Source organism: Penaeus vannamei, unplaced genomic scaffold (assembly GCF_042767895.1).
Source record: "Penaeus vannamei isolate JL-2024 unplaced genomic scaffold, ASM4276789v1 unanchor436, whole genome shotgun sequence".
Taxonomy (NCBI): Eukaryota; Metazoa; Arthropoda; class Malacostraca; order Decapoda; family Penaeidae; genus Penaeus; species Penaeus vannamei.
The window spans coordinates 100,001-117,500 of NW_027213440.1; the positions used below are offsets into that span (position 1 = coordinate 100,001).

Consider the following 17,500-nt stretch of genomic DNA (forward strand, 5'->3'; position numbering starts at 1 on the left):
GGAGAGACGAAGAGAGGAAGAGGCAGAAAAGGAGAAAAGGAGAAGCAGAACAGGAGAAAAGGAGAAGCAGAAAAGGAGAAGCAGAAAAGGAGAAAAGGTGAAAAGGAGAAGCAGAAAGGGAGAAAAGTAGAAGCAGAAAAGGAGAAAAGGGGGAAGAAGAAAAGGAGAGAAGAGGAGGAGAAAGGGAGGAGGAATGGCGACTGGACGGTGCCCCGGAGCTACACACATCCATCCTCGCCGGGGAATACACGGCGCCGTGAAGTGTGTCATTCATAATCTCTCATGCACGCGCACGCACGCACGCACGCACGCACAAACGCGCACTGACAATGCCAAACATGCACGTACCCTCGCCGGCCCCGTGTCTGTCTGTCTGTCTGTCTCTGTCTGTCCGTCTATTTCATCTATCTGCTCTTCTATTTCATCTGTCTGCTCTTCTATTTGTCTGTCTCCGTCTATTTCATCTGTCTGTCTCCGTCTATCTATCTTATGTCTCCGTCTATCTATTTTCCGTCTCCGTCTATCTATTCTCTGTCTCCGTCTATCTATTATCTGTCTCCGTCTATCTATTCTCTGTCTCCATCTATCTATTCTCTGTCTCCGTCTATCTATTTTCCGTCTCCATCTATCTATTTTCCGTCTCCATCTCTCTATTCTCTGTCTCCGTCTATCTATTTTCCGTCTCCATCTCTCTATTCTCTGTCTCCGTCTATGTATTCTCTGCCTCCGTCCATCTATTTGTCTGTCTCTTATTCATTAGCCTGTCTCCATCTATCTATTTGTCTGTCTGTCTGTCTGTCTCTCCTTCTGCCTCCATCCCACGCCCATTACCATAACCCGCACGGCTCTCACTGGATGGCTGGCTGGCTCGTCCATCCCACCTCATGCTCTTTGTCTGCACCTGTCCACCCTTCGCGCGCCCTCACTACACCCTCACTGCCTCCCTCACTCTCGGTCTCACCTTCTCACTGCCTCCCTCACTCTCGGTCTCACCTTCTCACTGCCTCCCTCACTCTCAGACTCACCTTCTCACTGGCGTAAACCCTCACTGCCTCCCTCACTCTCGGTCTCACCTTCTCCCTGCCTCCCTCACTCTCGGTCTCACCTTCTCACTGCCTCCCTCACTCTCAGACTCACCTTCTGACTGGCGTAAACCCTCACTGCTTCCCTCACTCTCAGTCTCACCTTCTCACTGCCTCCCTCACTCTCAGACTCACCTTCTCACTGGCGTACACTCTCATTTCCTCCCTCACTCTCAGTCTCACATTCTCACTGCCTCTCTCACTCTCGGTCTCACCTTCTCACTGGCGTAAACCCTCACTGTCTCCCTCACTCTCAGTCTCACCTCACTGCCTCCCTCACTCTCAGTCTCCCAGGCTTAACACCTTCACTTCCTACCTCATTCTCCCATGGGTTCATCCTTCATCCTCACGCGTCCCCATGGACTGACTCACGCCCTTCCTCACGTACAACCTTGCGCTCTCACTCACAAATACACTCTCATTTCCCTCATTCACTCTCACATTCTCAGCCACTGGCAGGCACACTTACTCTCTCACTCATTTACTCATTCCTTCACATACATCCTTACTCAGCCACTCACATACCCCTTACTCATACACTCACGTACACCTTTCCTCACTATCTCAAGTGCATCTTTACTTACTCACATAGTCTTACTCACACGAACCCCTAAACTCATGATCACTTCGTCCTTCCTCATTTTTCCTCATTACTCATTTTCCCTCATCTCTGCAACTCATCCAATCCAATACGTGCTATATTCATCTATATAATAATTTTCCTTCCTATTTTTCTTGCCCACTTTCGTATCAATTTATCTAATTTCCTCCTCTCGTCTTCGCTCATTCACCTTCATTCCTAATTGTTTGCATTTCTCGGCCGCTTTCTCTTTCTCCTCATTTTCCTTGCCTCACATTGCTCTCCTTCCTCCAGCCTAGTACTTTCTACTTTCCTCCTTTCTCCCCCTCCCCCCCCCCCCACTTTTCTCCTCCTCTTCCTCCTCCCTCTCTCTTTCATTTCCCCTTCCCCCCACACTTTTCTCCTCCTCCTCCTCTTTCTTTCCTTCCCCTTCCTCCCACTTTCCTAGTCCTCCTCCTCCATTTCTCTCTTTCCTCCCTCCCCTTTCTTCCCACGATCCTAGTCCTTTTCCTCCTCCTCCTCCATCTCTCTCTTTCCTTCCCTTTCTTCCCACTTTCCAAGTCCTCCTCCTCCTCTTTCCTCCCCCTTCTCCCTACTTTCCTAGTCCTCCTCCTCCTCCTCCTCCTCCTCCTCTCATTCATTCCCCTTCCTCCCCCTTCTCCCCACTTTCCAAGTCCTCCTCCTCCCTCTTTCCTCACCCTCCTCCTCTCCCTCTCTCTTCCTCTTCTCCACAATTCAAATTCTAAAAAAAAAAAAAAAAAAAAAAAAAAAAAAAAAAAAAAGCCATAAAAACTGAATTTAAAAATCGCCCTTGACGCTATTAATGATGCCGAGGGAATTCTTAGCCTCGAGTTTAAGATAATAAGGAGAAGAAGAAGAGTTTTGACTGCCTTTCCCTTAGTGCTTGTGGACCGAAAAAAAGGGAATAATGAGGAAGGAAAAGAGAGGAAAGAAATGTAAAAAAAAAAAAAAAAAAATATATAAAAATGTTCCTTAGTGCTTGTAGACAAAAAAGGGAATAATGAGGAAAGAAAAGAAATGAAAAAAAGGAAGAAAATAAACAAATCCTTAGTGCTTGTGGACAAAAAAAAAGGGAATAATGAGGAAAGAAAATAAATGAAAAAAAAAACGCAGAAAAAAAAACTTAGTGCTTCTGGGCAAAAAAAGGGAATAATGAGGAAAGAAAAGAAATGAAAAAAAGGAAGAAAATAATAAGCTCCTTGGTGCTTGTAGACAAAAAAAAAGGGGGAATAATGAGGATAGGAAAACAGAGGAAAGAATTATGAAAAACGAAGAAAAAAATCCTTAGTGCTTGTAGACAAAAAAAAGGGAATTAGGAAGGAAAACAGAGGAAAGAAAAGGAAAAAAACGAAGAAAATAAAAAAGGAATAACGGAGAAAAGAAAAGAAAAATGAGAGAAACGAAAAAAAATTGAAGAAAATAAAAAAAGAATGAATAAATGAACAAAATTCGGCCGAAAAGAAGCGACAGTTAAGATGGATAAATGAAATGGATTTTCCGCCGCCTAATCTCTTCAAATACTATTATGATTTCTGATTTCTATCCCCTCCCCCACCTCCTCCCCCCTTCGCTCCCCCACCCCCATCATTTCTTCTCTTCCTCTCTCTCTCTCGGCTTTCGCCTCCCTCCCTTCCCTCCCTCCCTGCACCGTCCTCCCTTCCCTCCCTCGCCCCTTACCTATTCCCCTCCATCCTTCGTCCCCCCACCCATCCACCCAGGAATACCTTCCTCCCCCATTCGCCCTCTTTCCCCTACCCGTCCAGGAACACCCTCTTTCCCCCCTCCCATCACTCTCCGTCCCTCCGTCCCTCCCTCCCTCCCATCCTTTCTCCTCCCCTCCTTTCGCCCGCTCCCCTCCCCTTCCCCCGCCACACACCCACGCCCTTTTCTCCCAATCCTCCCTCGCCCATCACTCCCCCTCCTTTCGCTCCCCCCCTCCCCCACCATCCACCCCCACCCCCCACCCCTCCACCCATGAAGATCCTACGAGGGAAAATCCTGCTCCTTGACCCTCCCCCCCGAGCCCCCAACGCGGCGTCCCAGGACACGTCACGGAGCCTTTGTATAACGAGCATGCTGATGGGGGGCGGGGGGATGGGGTGAGGGGGGTGAGGGGAAGGGTGAAGGGGAAGGGTGAAGGGGAAGGGTGAAGGGGGGTGAGGGGAAGGGTGAAGGGGGATGGGGGTGAAGGGGGAGGTAAGGAGAGGGGAAGGGAGTGAAGGGCGATGGAGGTGGAGGGGGAAGGGGAGTGGAGGGAGGGGTGAGGGGATGAGGGTGAAGGGGGAGGTAAGGAGAGGGGAAGATGGGATAGAAGAAGGGAGAGATGGGAGAAGAGAAGAGTATGGAAGGGGTGAAGAGGAAAGAGGGGAGAGAAAGTAGCGTATTGCGAGGGAAGGGAAAGGGGGAGAAGACGAAAGGAAGAAAAGCGCATGAAAAAAAGGATAGATGAAGAGGGGACAAAAGGGATGAAGAAGGAGAGGTAGAGGAGAGGGGACAGAAGGGATGAAGAAGAAGAGGAAGAGGAGAGGGGGCAGAGGGAATGAAGAAAGAGAGGAAGAGGAAAAGGGACAGAAGGGATGATAAAAGGGGGTGGAAGAGGAACATGAGGGGAAAGGGAGAGAGAGAAAGCGACGGATGGAACAACGAAAGACGACAAGGGGACGGGGAAGAGAGAGAGAGAGAGAGAGAGAGAGAGAGAGAGAGAGAGAGAGAGAGAGAGAGAGAGAGAGAGAGAGAGAGAGAGAGAGAGAAAGAGAAAGAGAAAGAGAAAGAGAAAGAGAAAGAGAAAGAGAAAGAGAGAGATAGAGAGAGAGAGAGAGAGAGAGAAAGAGAGAGGGAGGGGAAAGCTGAGAAGGGGAGGAGTATGTTCGTAACATTTTCCGCAACGCCCGTCACATCGCGGGCGCGGGGCGGGCGGCGTGACTGTGGCGTTACGAGGGGGATGGGCGTGACACCGGGCGAGGGAGACATTTTTTGCAACGCATGGTATGGAGGGGGGAGGCGGAGGGGGTGGTGGTGTAAGGTGATGGTGGAGGAGGTGGGGGAGGGGGAGGGGAGGAGGGAGAGGGGGGGAAAGGAGGAGAAGGAGGAGGAGGAGGAGGAGGAGGAGAGGAGAGGAGGAGGGAAGAAGAAGAAGAAGAAGAAGAAGAAGAAGAAGAAGAAGAAAAAGAAGAAGAAGAAGAAGAAGAAGAAGAAGAAGAAGAAGAAAAAGAAATAGAAAAAGAAAAACAAAAAGAAAAAGAAAAAGAAAAAGAAGAAGAAGAAGAAGAAGAAGAAGAAGGGAAGGGGGAGGGGGAACAAGAAGGGGGTGGAGGAAGAAGAAGGAGGAGAAGGAAGAGCAGCAGCACCAGGAGGAGGAGCAAGTGGATGCGAAGTAGCAGATCCAGAAGTAGAATAACAAAAATAAAAAATAAAAAATAAAAAAAAAAGAAGAAACAACCACACGGACGTGGGGAGAAATAGCAGATCCAGAAGTAGAAAAAAAAAAAAAAAACACGGACTTGGGGAGCAAAGCCAAGCCAGCGACGACAATAAAGCAGCGGAGGCGTTAATCTTGCGCACTCGGGCTCGAAACGCCACCGAAGAAAAAGAAGAAGCCGCCGCCGCCCCTGCCCCCCCCCCCTTGGTCACACTGGCCCTTGACCCTTCTCCTCCCGCCGAGTGTCACCGAATACTCAAGTCATCCTAACCGCCAGACACATACACGTCACAAACACGATTTCGTAAGCCTCCCTCTGAGGGTCCTTTCGCAGTTGCAATCTTCCTAAGTCCGCGACCTTATGGGGGAAAAAAAATAAATCTTGCTATACCTTTATCTTACCCTTTACCCGTTACCCCCTCCCCCTCCTCCCCGTCTCCCCTCACCTCTTTTCCCCTCGCTGTCTCCCCTCACCTCTTCCCCTCCCCGTCTCCCCTCACCTCTTCCCCTCGCTGTCTCCCCTCACCTCTTCCCCTCCCCGTCTCCCCTCACCTCTTCCCCTCGCTGTCTCCTCTCACTTCTTCCCCTCCCTGTCTCCCCTCATCTCTTCCCCCCCCCCGTCTCCCCTCACCTCTTCGCCTCCCCGTCTCCCCTCACCTCTTCCCCTCCCCGTCTCCCCTCACCTCTCCCCCTCCCTGTCTCCCCTCACCTCTTTCCCTCCCCGTCTCCCCTCACCTCTTCCCCTCGCTGTCTCCCCTCACCTCTTCCCCTCCCCGTCTCCCCTCACCTCTTCCCCTCGCTGTCTCGCCTCACCTCTCCCCCTCCCCGTCGCCCCTCACCTCTTCCCCCCTCCCCGTCGCCCCTCACCTCTTCCCCTCCCCTCCCATCTTCCCTCCCTCCCCGCTCCTCCCCCCCTTCTTCACCTCCCTAAAGTACGCCCTCTCCCTTTCACAACCCTTAAAACATTCTTTACGACCACCATCCTAACTCCTTACCCCCTATTTTCTTATTTCTTTCAGTCTGTCTCTGTCTGTCTCCGTCTCTTTGTCCATCTATCTGTCTGTCTGTCTGTCTGTCTGTCTGTCTCTGTCTCTTTGTCCATCTATCTGTCTGTCCTGTGTCTGTCCCTAGCTCTCTCTCCTCCTTTATTTCCTCTTCCTCTCCTTATTTCTCTCTTTTACTGCCCATTACTTTCACCCACGAAAATCCAGATTGGAAATCTAGATTAGAAGGGAAGATAGAGAAAATGAAAAGAAAGAAATGACCTAGTTCTGAAAATCAAGAACGGAATAGCAAAGGGGTCAATAAATCAACTGAGTAAAAAAGGAGAAGAAGAAGGAGAAGAAGGAGAAGGAGAGGGAAGAGAAAGAAGAGGAGGAGGAGGTTTCTCTTTCTTTCTTTCTTTCTTTCTTTCTTTCTCTCTCTCTCTCTCTCTCTCTCTCTCTCTCTCTCTCTCTCTCTCTCTCTCTCTCTCTCTCTCTCTCTCAACGCCAAAACCCAACAGCAACCACAATCTCCTTTTTATCTCTCTCTATTCTCTCCCTCTCCTTCTCTCTATCCTTTCCCTCTCCTTCGTCTTCTCATCCAAACCCCATCCTACTCCTCTCCCTTTCACCGCCATCTCCCTACCGAGGTTTTTAATGCTCTTTTTTTTCTTATCATCATTATTATTATATTTCTCCATCGCCTTTTCCCATTTCCTCGTTTCTTCTTCCTCTTCTTCTCCTCCTCCTTCGTCTCCTCCTCCTCCACTTTTTTTTTTCTTTTCCTTTTCATTTACTCAACCGCGGCAAAGCTCGATAGGGTAATTCGAGCTGCTGCTGCCTCCTCCTCCTCCTCTCCTCCTACTCCGCCTCCTCCTCCTCCTCCTCCTCCTCCCTCCTCCTCCTCCTCCTCCTACTCCCTTTCCTCCACCTACTCCCTTTCCTCCACCTACTCCCTTTCCTCCACCTACTCCCTTTCCTCCACCTACTCCCTTTCCTCCACCTACTCCCTTTCCTCCACCTACTCCCTTTCCTCCACCTACTCCCTTTCCTCCACCTACTCCCTTTCCTCCTCCTCCTCCTCCTCCTCCTCCTCAGCGGCCACCGTCGTGACACCCGGACTTCTTTCTCCGCCGAGGTTTGAAGGGATGGGGGGGTGAGGAGAGAGAAGGAGAGAGAGGGAGATAACGGGTGAAGAGTGGGAGGAGAGAGGAAGGAAGGAAAGAAGGGAGGGAGGGAGAGGGAAAGGGAGAGGTAGGAGAGGGAGAGAGAGGAAGAAGGACAAATATACGAGAAAATAATAAAGGAGAGACGGAGCGAGGGCGCAAAAACAGACACCGTAATCGACCCGTCGGCCGCGTCTCGAAAACGACCCACGACGACGATGACGACGACGATGACGACGACGACGAAGACGAAGACGACGACGAGACCCCAAACGACTCCCCACCAAAACCACCTTTGGAAGAAGGGGAAGAAGAAGGAGAAGAGGTGGAGGAAGAGGAGAGGTAAAAGAGGTGGAGGTGGAGGAGGAAGGAAGAAAAGGAGGAGGAAGAAGAAGCGGTGGAGAGGAGGAGGAAGGAGGAAGAGAGAAAGAAAAGGAGGCAAGAAAAGAAGAAGGAAAAGAAAGAAATGAAGAGGGCTAAGAAGAAAAAACGAAAATAATAATAAGATCAACGATGATATAATAACAGCAAACAATTCCCGATAAATAAACTCCCCGCCGCCGATAATTACGACCAACCTCAACTCCCTCCCTCTCCCCCCTCCCCCCCCGCCCCCCACTCCATCTCTGGCACAGCACGACCCCCTTGCGTTCACCTCCCCCTCCCCCTCCCCTCCCCCACCCGTCGCGCTGGGGCAATCACGCCAACGCGCGCATACCCCCCCCTCCCCCCTTCCCATGCCCCCCCGCCTCCTACTCCTAGTTATCCTCTCTCTCTCTCTCTCTCTCTCTCTCTTCTCCTCTCTCTCTCTCTCTCTCTCTCTCTCTCTCTTCTCTCTCTCTCTCTCTCTCTCTCTCTCTCTCTCTCCCTCCCCATTTCTTTCATTTATTTTCCTCTCGTCTTCCTATCTTCTTCCCTTTTATCACAGTTTATTCTGTGTATAATCATCTTTCGTATCATATTCTTTACTTGTTTCCCTTTTCCCTCTCCCTTAAAACGTTGCTTTGTGTCTTCCCTTTTCATGCTCCTCCTTCCTTCCTTCCTTCGTTCTTTCTTTTTTTTCCTTCTCTTCCTCTTTATCTCAGTCCCTTTTATCCCCATCTTCCCCTTCCTCTTCCTTCTATCAACATCCTTATCCAATGCCCTCAAGACCCTCACTCACCCCCCTCCCCCCCCCTCCACCCTTAGGGACAGATAATTCACCCGAAGGAATTCCTGCGCATCCTTGAGGAAGCTTTAGGAGTTGGAGGAGGAGGAGGAGGAGGAGGAGGAGGAGGAGGAGGAGGAGGTGGTGGAGGAGGAGGTGGTGGAGGAGGAGGGGGAGGAGGAGGAGGAGGTGGTGGAGGAGGAGGAGGATAATGATAGTGATGATGATGATGAATATGATGATAGTAGTAATAATAATAATAATAATACTAATAATAAAAATAATAATAACAATAATAATAATAATAATAACAACAATCCCCATCTTCCACCCTTTCCCCCTCTCTCTCCCCCTCCCTTCCTCTCTCTCCCCGTCTCCCTCCCTTCCCCCCTCTCTTCCTTGTCTGTCTGTCTCTTTCTCTTTCTTTCTTTCTCTCTCTCACCCTCCCCCTCCCTCTCTCTCCCTCTTTGTCACCCTCCTTTACCTCCCTCTCTCCCTCAACCACCTCGGCGACGGACGGACACACACACACACACACACACACACACACACACACACACACACACACACACACACACACACACACACACACACACACACACACACACAGCGTTGTCGGTCGGTGTGGCAATTGCACGTCATCATCATCTCCATTAAATATGTGTAATTTTGAGCCGAACTGCTGTTAATTACCGGCACCTAACGAGTGCTGGGATGTTAATGAGGTGAAATAATTAATTTCTTGGAGATTACACAAATGAACAGCCTGTGATGCAGGTGTGTTGAGACGAGTGGGAGTAAGAGTGACAGAGAGGGTGAGAGGGAGAGAGAGAGTGGGAGAGTGGGAGAGAGAGAGAGAGAGAGAGAGAGAGAGAGAGAGAGAGAGAGAGAGAGAGAGAGAGAGAGAGAGGGAGGGAGGGAGGGAGAGGGAGGGAGGGAGGGAGAGAGAGAGAGAGAGAGAGAGAGAGAGAGAGAGAGAGAGAGAGAGAGAGAGAGAGAGAGAGGGAGAGAGAGAGAGAGAGAGGGAGAGGGAGAGGGAGAGGGAGGAGGGAGAGGGAGAGGGAGAGAGAGAGAGAGAGAGAGAGAGAGAGAGAGAGAGAGAGAGAGAGAGAGAGAGAGAGTAAGAGTGACAGAGAGGGAGAGAGGGGAGAGAGAGAGAGGGAGGGGGAGAGAGGGGGAGAGAGAGAGAGGGGGAGAGAGAGAGGGGAGAGAGAGAGAGAGAGAGAGAGAGAGAGAGAGAGAGAGAGAGAGAGAGAGAGAGAGAGAGACAGAGATAGAGAGAGACAGGTGGGAGGGAGGAAGGGAGGGGGGTAGGGAAGGAGGGAGAGGGAGAGTGGAGAGAGAGAGAGAGAGAGAGAGAGAGAGAGAGAGAGAGAGAGAGAGAGAGAGAGAGAGAGAGAGAGAGAAAAGAAAAGAAAGAGAGAGATGAACAGAACAATAGATACACAGATATATATATAGAGAGAAAGATGAAAAGAATACTAGATACACAGATATGGAGATAAAGAAAAAAAAGAGAAAAAAAAGAGAAAACAGAGAAAGAGGAGAGGGCGAGTGAGAGCCAGACCAAGAGTGCGTGTGCGTGTGCGTGTGCGTGCGCATGCGTATCTGGTTAGGTAAGGGCGTGCGCATGCCTGCTCCACGTCCGCTGACCCACTTCCGAGTGACTGAATTTCGCATCATTAGCACATGTGTTTATGGCTGATCCATTGCCCAGACGCGCCTGTCCGAATTCTGCCCACCTCTCTCTCTCTCTCTTTCTCCCTCCCCCCCTCTCTCTCTCTCTCTGTTTCTGTCTCTCTCTCTCTGTTTCTGTCTCTCTTTCTTTCTCTTTCTCTTTCTCTCTCTCTCTCTCTCTCTCTCTCTCTCTCTCTCTCTCTCTCTTTCTCTCTGTCTTTCCCTCTCTCTGTCTCTCCCTCTCTCTGTCTCTCCCTCTCTCTGTCTCTCCCTCTCTCTGTCTCTCCCTCTCTCTGTCTCTCCCTCTCTCTGTCTCTCCCTCTCTCTGTCTCTCCCTCTCTCTGTCTCTCCCTCTCTCTGTCTCTCCCTCTCTCTGTTTCTCCCTCTCTCTGTCTCTCCCTCTCTCTGTCTCTCCCTCTCTCTGTCTCTCCCTCTCTCTGTCTCTGTCTCTGTTTCTCTCTCTCTCTCCGTTCTAGCTTCTTTATTCCACAGTTTCCCTTCTGTTCCTCCGTTCGTTCATTTTTCTTTACCCTGTTCTGTATCTAGATTATTTTTTATTCGTCTCCCCTCTCCTCATCTTTTCTCCGTCTCACTTTCCCCTTCATTACTACCCTTGTGCTTTCTTTCCTTCCCTCCCTCATTTCCTTCTTTCTTCGCTTCCTTTCTTTTTCCTCTCCTCTTCGTCCGTCTCTCTCTCTCTCTCTCTCTCTCTCTCTCTCTCTCTCTCTCCCCTGCATTATTCTTCCCTTATCCTTCCTCCCATGCTTCTCTCTCCTTCCTTCCCCTGTCCTTACTCTTCCCTTTCTCTCTCTCACCTCTCTTCATCCCTCTCATCGCTTCCCGTTCCTTCCTCCCTTCTCTCTCCTTCCCCAACCCCAACCGTGCTCTCTCCGCTACTCCCTCCCTCCTTTACTCTCTCAACTCCAACCATCCTCTCTTTCTCCCTCCCTCCTTTTCTTCCCTAGCCATCCTCTCTTTCTCCCTCCCCTCCCTCATTTTCTCTCTCAACCCCCATCCTCTCTTTCTCCCCCTCCCTCCTTTCCTCCCTCAACCCCCTTTCTTTCTCCCTCCCCTCCCTCCTTTTCTCCCTCAACCCCAACCATCCTCTATTTCTCCCTCCCTCCTTTCTCCCCCTCCCCTCCCTCATCTTCTCCCTCAACCCCAACCATCCTATCTTTCTCCCCTTCCCCTCCTTTTCTCCCCCAACCATCCCTCTCCTCCTCCCTCCCCTCCCTCCTTTTCTCCCTCAACCCCAACCATCCTCTATTTCTCCCCCTCCCCTCCCTCATCTTCTCCCTCAACCCCATCCTACCTTTCTCCCCCTCCCTTCCTTTTCTCCCCCAACCATCCTCTCCTCCTCCCTCCCTCCCCTCCCTCCCCACCCTAAGCTCTACCCTTCCTACCCCCTAATCCACCTCCCTAACCCCCCCACCCCATCCCCCCAGTACCGATTCTTGGCCGACGGGGCTCTAAGACGGCGTAATCTTGTCAGTCGGCCGGTCCAATCACCAGTCACCAGTCATCAAGACCCCCGATAATCATCCTCTAATCTGGTTTAAAGTCTCGAATCGGCGGGCCTTCTTCTCCTCCTCCTCCTCCTCCTCCTCCCCTTCGCTTCTCTTCCTCGCTTCCTGCTCTACTACAACTTCTTCCTTTCTTCTCTACTACTACTTCTTCTTCCTCGCTTCCTTCTCTACTACTATTACTATTTCCTCGCTTCCTTCTCTACTACTATTTCTTCTTACTTTCTTCTTTGTTTTTTTTTCTCTTTCTTTTTCTTTTCCTGATTTATCTCTTCTTTCTTTCCTCCATTCAGGTAATTCGATTCTCTTGAAGAAAAAAAAAAATATCGCTAATCTTTTATCTCCAAATATTCAACTTATATTCTTATACAATAAAAAAGGTTGGCCATTTATGTAAGATGTTGATAGCCATTATCTGATAAATGTAATATTTATGAAAATCTTTTTATGTGGATATGATATGGCTTCTGGGCTTCTCTAATTTACATATTATTTAAACCCTTACTCATAATGAAATAAACAAATTTTTTTTTTAATAATAACAATAATAATAATAATAATAATAATAATAATAACAACAACAAAAATAACAATTAGAAAATAAATAAATACCACTTTCTGAAAGCAACAACAAAACAACAACAACAACAACAATAATAATAATAATAATAATAATAATAATAATAATAATAATAATAATAATAATAATAACAACAATAATAATAATAACAATAACAATAATAATAATAATAACAGCAACTATAATAATAACAATAATAACAATAATAATAATAATAAACAACTAAATAAAACACCCAGTTTCTAAAAGTTTTTTTTATACCAAGAGTAACACGACCTTAATCCCAGGTTCCACTGAACATACTTCGAGCCCAGGGTCCCTCCGCCACCTCCTGGACCCAGCCCCCGGCCTTGGTAACGCTAAAATCACACTTCCCCCCCCCCCCCCATTTCATTTTGTCCATTTACACTTCGTATTGAACTCGGGGAAGTGTTCTTGTAAAAAAAACACTGTGTTCTAATTAAGAGACTTTTAGGTGGTGTGATAGGAGGTGTGCAAACGCAAAATGTGTTTAAAATTTTCTATATATATGTAATTTAAGGTCGATTTAAAATCATTTTGTTTTAGGCAATGTTTGTTTGTTTTTGTTTTGTTTTGTTTTAAATTAAGCTCACTTAATATCGTTTAACTTTAACAGTGCCAACACTGCTTCCTTCTTTATCATTCCCTCGGCTTTACCCTTTTCTCCATTTCCCCTTGCTCCTTCCTTCCTTCTTTTCTTCCTCTTATTCTTCGCTCTCTCTCTCTCTCTCTCTCTTCTTTCTCACTCTCACTATCACTCTCTTCTTTCTTTCTCTCTCTCTCTCTCTTCTTTCTTTCTTTCTTTCTTTCTCTTTCTCTCTCTCTCCTCCGACTCCCCTTCCTTCATCTTTCCATTTTCTTCTCTATTCTTTCCCTCTTTATCATTTCCTTCGGCTTCTCATTCTATTCTCAACTCTCCTTCTCTCGTTCTTCACTCCCACCTTTTTTCATCTTTACTTTCTTCCACCTCCTTCCCTTTTGTCCTGTTTTCCTTCTTATCCAACTTTCCGTTCTGCCCCTTTCTTCTTGCTCTTATTCTCCTCCTACTCGTTCTTCTCCCTTTCACGTTTCCCTTGCAAGCGATCCCGAGCTGCTGCTTCTCCTTTTCCACCCTTTTCCCCCATCCACTTTCCATTTCTTCCTTTCTCCCTTTTACTTCCCCTTTTCTTTCCTTCTCTTCTCCCCCTTCGTCTTCCTTCTCTTCCTCCCCCACTCTTCCCTTCTTCTCTTCCCCCCCACTCTTCCCTTCTTCTCTCCTCTCCCCCTCCTCTTCCTCCACCTCTCTTCCCCCTTCCTCCCTCTTCTTCCACTCACTCCTCCCCACCTCCACCGCCAGCAGGTCCCCCTCGCCAGCGATCCATACCGGTCCTAGGCGCCCGAGCCGAGAACGGTGACCAGTGGTTCTAAAAAAAGGCCTCTTCTACGGCGACAGGTGAAATATTAAGATGCCTCTGGTTGTCTTTCAAAGGAGTAGATTGCGAAGGCGGAACGGGGGGGGGGGGGAGTAGGAAGAGAGCGGGTGTGGGGGGGAGAGAAGAAAGCAGGTGTGGGGGGGAGAATGGAGAGTGGGAGGAGAGGGGAGGAGAGGAGAGTAGGAGCATGGGGGAGGTGGAGGAGGAGAGCGGAGGGGAGGGGAAAGGGGTTTGTGTTGGGGTTTGTGTTGACTGATGGTGAAACGGGTGATGGTGGTGAAGGTAGTGGTGGTCAGGAGGAGGAGGAGAAGGAGGAGGAGGAGGAGGAAGAAGAGGAAGAGGAAGAGGAAGAGGAAGAGGAAGAGGAAGAGGAAGAAGAAGAAGAAAAGGGAAGCGGCGAACAGGGCGAAAGAAAAGGAGGCACACCAAAATCGAGGAAGGCGAGCGAAAACCAGCAGGAGCGGCGCCCGCGAGAGAGTGACGGGTGACAGCGCCTTGGCACTCGGCACCGCCCGTGACATACGGCCCCGAGTGACCAACGCGCGGCAGGCGAGTGGCACAAACGGCCTCGAACTGGACCTGGGACCTGGCAGCTGGCAGCTGGCACTCGCTACAGCTCGCCGTCTGGCCGCAGCGTTATCACCGCCACCGCCGCCACCGCCACCGCCACCGCCGCCCCACGCACTTGGCGGATGGCACTCCTGGCTCTCTCCCACACATGGCACCGCTTATTTCCGAGTGCCACCGCGGCCTCATCAAATTCTCATGACCCCCCCCCCCTCCCCGCTCGTATACACAGACTGGAGAATGAATCAGACAGTCAGGACTCGCATGTGGACCAACACGCATACGCACGCACGAAATTTCTGTATGTCTGCTGCCAAGATGAATGGATATGAACGAAAATGAGGGTGAGAGTGAAAGGCAAAAAGTGAGAGTGAAGGAGTGAGAGAGAGAGTAAGAGTAAAGTGATTATCTTGCTATCTCTCCTTCCTCCCTACACCCTTCCCCTTTCCCTCCCTTCCTCCCTTCCCCTTCTGTTCCCTTCCTCCCCTTCCCTTTCCTTTTCCCTTCCTCCCCTTCCCTTTCCTTTTCCCTTTCCCCTTCCTCCCCTTCCGTTCTCTTCCTCCCCTTCCCTTTCCCCTTCCTCCCCTTTCCTTTCCCTTCTTCCCCTTCCTCCCATTCCCTTTCCTCCTCTTCTCTCCCCTTCCCCTTCCCCTTCCTTTCCTCTCCTCCCCACCTCCCCCTTTCTAAAAACGAAAGACCAATCCCGCCGCCGACCCCGCATCAAGAGATAAGGTCAAATCCGTCCCGCCGACCTCGCAGCGCCGGACGACCACCTCCGCCGCCGCCTGCTCCCCGTGGGGATGAATGCCTCAGCGAATATTCAGTGGCGACAGATCCTCTCCTTCCCACATACCACATACTCCACGCCCCCTTCCCCCCCCCTTCCTCCCTCCTCCCTTCCCTCCCTTACTGCGCTTTCATTTCTCCCCCCTCCCTCAGCAAACCCCTCTCCCCTTCCCCCCTCCCTACTGCACTTTCATTTCTCTCCCCTCCCTCCCCAAACCCCCTCTCCTTCCTGCTCTTCTCCCTCCTTTCGCCTACCCCTTCCCCCTTCCTTCCCCTCCCTTTCCTCCCTCACCTTCTCTCATTCCCCCTCCCTCCTCTGCCACCTCCGCCGTCACCCACTCCCCTCCCCTATTACCCCTACCCTACCGCTACCCCCCCTTCCCTCAATTCAAGAATAATCGTCAATCACTGCTTGCGTCTTTCCTTCATCCCCCATTTCCCCCTTCCCCCTTTCACCCCCTCTTTTTCCTTCAATCAGGTCACTCCTCCCTTCGTCAGGAACTTCCACGTCCACGTCCGCTTTTCGTCCGTCTACTCTCTCTCTGTCTCTCCCCTCTCTCTCTCTCCCTCTCGCTCCCTCCTTTCCCTCTCCTTCTCTCTCTCTCTCCCTCCCTCTCTCTCTCTCTCCCCACCTCTCCCTCTCCCTCTCCTTCCCCCTCTCTCTCTCCCCCTCTCTCTCTCCCTCCTCCTCTTTTTCTCTCTCCCTCCGCTTCCCTCTGTCTCCCTCTCCCTCCCCTTCCCTCTGTCTCCCTCTCCCTCCCTCTCCCCATACTTGCCTCCCCCCATACTTGCTACATTCAACACCTGGTACATGTCCCGGTGCATAATCCACCCTGGTCGCTCTTCCATTACTATCTGGATGATGGGGAGAGGATGGGTAGGGGAAGGGGAAGGGGGAAGTAGCGAGGGAGGGATTAGGGGAAGGAAGGAAGGAGGATGGGAGGGGAGGGAAGAAAGGAAAGGAAGGAAGGGGGATAGGAGGGAAGGAAGGAAAGGGAATGGAAGGGAAAAAAGGAGGGGGGATGGAGGGAGGGAGGAAAAGGAAGGGGGTGGGAGGAGGGAAGGAAGGGGGATGGGAGGGAGGGAAGAAGGGGGATGGGAGGGAAGGAAGAAAGGAAGGGAAAGGGGGAAAGAATGGAGATGTTTGGGGGAGGGAAGGTTTGGAGGGAAGGGAAGACGACGAGGCAGATGGAGAAGAAGGATGAGAAAAGGGAGGAAGGGAAGAAAGGAAAGGGAGAGGGACATGAAAGGAGGGAAGAGAGAGGACAGGGGTAAGGAAGGAAAGGTAAGGTAAGAGCAGAGAAAGAAGGGGAAGACCACAGAGGACGGGTACAGCCCAACAGTCCACAAAACTCGGCAAAGAGTGCGTTGGGGGGGGGGGGGGGTAAGGGACATGGGAGGAGGGGATGGAGGAGGGGGGGGGGGAGCAATAATGAGGGAATTTACCAAAATTTCTACCAACTGCTCTGCTCTTCTCAGTCTTCCACCCTAAGAGTCTAATGATGCCCCCAGACATGGCCATTTGTAGGGATAGCAGAAGCAGGGGAGAGAGAGAGAGAGGGAGAGAGTAAAGCAGGAGGGGGGGGGAGGAGAGGGTAAAGGAAGGGAAGGGAAGTGGAGGGAAACGGGAAAGAGCAGAGAGAGAGGGAAAAAAGGAGAAGTGGAAAGCAGGAACAGGGAAAGAGAGGAGTTGAGAGGGAAGGAGGGAGAGGGAGAGGGGGGTGGGGACGAAAAGGACGAGAGGGGAAGGGAGGAAAATGAGGAGAGGGGAGAGTATATAAGGAGGAAAGGAGGAGTTACGAGGCGTTGAGGGGAAAAGGGAGATAAAGAGAGGACGAGGAGGAGGGGGGAAAATGCAGCCACCCCAAGAAAAGCCCATCCCTAACCAATCACACCCCAACGAAATAAACAAACAACCCGCACACGACGTCGCCAAGTTAATAAACAAAGCACTTTTAAAACCCATCCCTCCACCCCCACCCCCACCCCCACCCCCCCAACCATTCCTTAAACGCCCATTGGTCGATCTACAACAAGTTCCCCACCAATCAGCGGCGCTTTCGTGAAAAGTTCAAAAGCCCCCCCGATACCTAGACCATTTCAAGCGCTTGTCTCTAATCTACTTTTCCTTCTCTCTCTCTCTCTCTCTCTCTCTCTCTCTCTCTCTCTCTCTCTCTCTCTCTCTCTCTCTCTCTCTCAGTTTCCCTTAAATAGGGGAGGGAGAAGAAGGGAGGGTAAAGAGGTAAGAGGTGGGGATGGGGGAGAGGGGAGGGAGATGAAGTGGGTGATAGGAAGAGGGAAGAAGGAGAAGGAGAAGGAGAGGGAGAGGGAGAGGGAGAGGGAGGAGGAGAGGGAGAGAGAGAGAGAGAGAGAGAGAGAGAGACAGAGAGAGAGAGAGAGAGAGAGAGAGAGAGAGAGAAAGAGAAAGAGAAAGAGAAAGAGAAAGAGAAAGAGAAAAAGAGAAAGAGAGAAAGAGAAAGAGAGAAAGAGAAAGAGAGAGAGAGAGAGAAAAAGGGAGAAGATAAAGATAACATAAA

The 17,500-nt window shown here is 50.4% G+C and overlaps 1 protein-coding gene across 4 annotated transcripts in view; it reads right to left on the minus strand.

Moving 5' to 3' along the window:
* Positions 1–17,500, minus strand: part of LOC113817092 (mucin-2) — a 103,592-nt gene that overhangs the window by 62,105 nt on the left and 23,987 nt on the right. The gene's annotated exons all lie outside the window — the stretch shown is intronic.